The 3,110-nt window shown below is 39.6% G+C and overlaps 1 pseudogene; it reads right to left on the bottom strand.

The window, feature by feature from the left end:
• Positions 1-2,086: 2,086 nt before the first annotated feature.
• Positions 2,087-2,205, bottom strand: LOC120612046 (uncharacterized; annotated as a pseudogene).
• Positions 2,206-3,110: the final 905 nt, after the last annotated feature.

Genomic DNA, 3,110 nt, shown 5'->3' with positions numbered 1-3,110 from the left:
CTGAACTCATTTGTTAAGTTCTTTGTAGGTTCTAGAGAGAGGTGGCATCAAGTCCAGGGAATTGGAGCTCATTTCAAATCCTAAACCTTGGGGGATTCCACTTTGCTTGACTGCAGTCACTCCATGTTCACTGCTTCCTGACCTTAAGTACCTTAAGACTTAAAACAGAGAACACATTCTCTTATGTCTCTTCTTTTCTTCTCAATACATGGTTGTGCAGCTATGCTGGAAAAAAGACTAATAAAGAAAGACTAAGTTATATTTGAATGTGAGACTCTGCTAAATGCGTCACACACATTATCTCATTTAGTCCTTAAATCCTAAAACAATTTACATATTATGAAACTGAAATAGAGGCACTGAGATGTGAGTCTGTATTTCCTGAAAACCCTTAGCACTTGAGGTTTCTATATATAAAAATACCTTGTGTACCCGCTAAAAAAGTGAGACAACCAGTTTCTCACCTTACCTTCCTCACAATTATGCATTTAATAATTGTTTGACATTTGACATTTTTAAGACTTTCTTTCATGTGGATTTCAGTTCATTAATAATTTATAAGAGGAGTTTCTTAGGACAGCTGCAATTGTGGATATCTCCAGTGGAAAATGTGTGTGAAGGGGATGATACAACATCATAGATAAACATGTAGCCTTCAATTCCCAATAGATCCTAGTTTAAATCTAGTTTTTCATTATATAAAGTATTTGTCTTCAGGAAAGTCGCTCATCTTATCATATTTTTCTCATCTATAAAGTAAGGATAATAAATAAAACAAGAATATTTTGAGTATCAAATAAGATCATGTAAAAAAGAGATATGGTCCTTGCTACACGGAACTTAAAGTCTAGTATGACTGGATAAAAAGACAAACCAATAAAACCAAAGTAACAATAAGAACCACACATATGAAACATATTAACAAATTATAATGAGTTTTGTGAAAAATAATGATTATATTTGAGACATAAAGGTAGCAAGGGATAGCATTAAAAATTGCACTCATACTTTATCTTAAATACAAAGGGAATTTTAAGAAAAATAATGCAGTCATGTGATTTTCACTTTTATTTGATTATTTTGGCTGCTGTGTGGAGAATGGATGGAGGAGAGCGGAGGGCAAAAAAGGGCAGATGATGGGAGACCAGGTAAGCAAACAGAGTGAAAAGAAAGATGTAGATGGATTCAAGTAATATTCTGGAAGTTGAATTGACCAGAATTTATAATGGACTAGAAATAGAAGTTAAAGAAAAGTAATAAGGTGTCAAGGATGAAACTCAGATTTCTGGCTTTAGCGATCAAAGTTGGAAGTCTAGAGATGGAGGTGTGTGAGAAAGATGATCAAGAGTTTGATTTTGGAAGAGAAAATGGCATAGATGATAGAGGCTCTGTTCATCCCTCTGGCAAACAAATCAAAGTTGTGATGGAAACAAGGAGCAGCAGCAAGGAAGAAATGCCTGGGATCTAGATGAACAAGCCATACAACTACGAAGAAATCCAAGAAATCACCCTGCAACTGCAGAAGGTAGGACAGGGTGAGGACGTGGGGCTGCCTGGTCTCGAGCGGCTGAGAGAGACAGAGGCTACAGCAGCAGCAACTGCGGAAACCTTTTAACAGGCCAAGTCCACAAGTGGATTTTCACAGGGATGGACCTGCTCACTCTGAGCACAAGTAACCATTCGACTGCATGCAGGGGGCACCAGGGACTTACAGGGAGACATTGTCAGAGTGAGGACTGGGGCGAGACTCGCACCACACAGAAGTGCCTGCTATATCCATTGTTCCCTGTTGAGCCCTCCCCCATACCAGTGCACAGGACACAGCTCCACCATAGCTGTGACATCATCAAACTGGATAACAGAGGTTGCTCTGCCCAGAGGATTCCCTGAAACCCCGCCTCCCCCAACTTGCAGACCTGCCCAAGCCACATCCAGGTATATCCTCAGTGAGTCAAGTGCTTCTTGCTGAGCAGCGCCTAGACTCACACTGGTGGCAGATGGCCTCAGTTTCTGGTGTGGCCTTTTGAGGCAACTATAAGCACAGCATTTGTAGATTGCTTGCTGAATCTTTTTTTTTTTTTTTTACCACCTATAGCACCTGGTTTTCCTAGGTGGTCTCTCATCCAAGTACTAACCAGGACCGACCCTGCTTAGCTTCCAAGATCAGATGAGATCGGCCACGTTCAGAGTGGCATAGCAGTAGATCGCTTGCTGAATCTATTAACAGGTGACCCCAGAGGGGTAAAGGCTTAGGCTAAGTTTGGCCTACAGCTGAATCCCTTTCAGGACTGTGCCACTGGACAACTACTTTACAAATCTACACTAATAAGACCAGGAGACTTAGGAGCTTTGCTTGGTACATAGAAGCAGATGCGGAAAGTCAGCCAAAACGGGAAGACACAGAAGCAGAAACCATATGAGACAACAGGACAGAGATCCAGATATAATGGAGTCGAGTAATCTAACAGATGCAGAGTTCAAAACACTGGTTATAAAGATGCTCAATGAACTTTTGGGAAGTGTAGAGAACTTTAACAAAGATTAAAAAAACATAAAAATGGAAATGAAAAATATAAAAGGGAACCAGTCTGAAATGAAGATGAGAAGTATATTCAATGGAATAAACAAAGGAATAAACAAAGTAAACAAAGAAAAGGCTCAAATACCCTATCTAGAAGATAGGAAAGCCAAGGACACACAATCAGAATGGCAAGAGACGAGATGCCAAGACTATAAAAATAATTTAAGGAGCATGTGGGACACTAGTAAGGGTCCAAATATCTGTTTCATTGGCCTAACTGAAGAAAGTCAAGATGTTAAACAGCTGTTTGAAGAAATAATGATGGAAAACTTCCTAATTTGGTGAAGGAAATGGACATAAAACCCCAGGAAGCTCAGAGAATTCCAAAAATCAGGGAGCCAAAGAGACCCACACCAAGACACATCATAATTAAAATGCCAAAGTTTAAATACAAAGAAAGAATGTTAAAAGCAGCAAGAGAAAAACAGATAATTACTTATAAGGAAACACCCATAAGACTGGCAGCTGATTTCTCAAGCGAAACTGTGCAGGGAAGAAGGGCTTGGCAAAAAATATTTGACAGGATGAA

The sequence above is a fragment of the Pteropus medius genome, unplaced genomic scaffold (genome assembly GCF_902729225.1).
Source record: "Pteropus medius unplaced genomic scaffold, Ma_sr-lr_union100, whole genome shotgun sequence".
Classification (NCBI taxonomy): domain Eukaryota; kingdom Metazoa; phylum Chordata; class Mammalia; order Chiroptera; family Pteropodidae; genus Pteropus; species Pteropus medius.
Note: the sequence above shows the minus strand (reverse complement) of the source record. Positions and strands in the feature narration are given on the sequence as shown.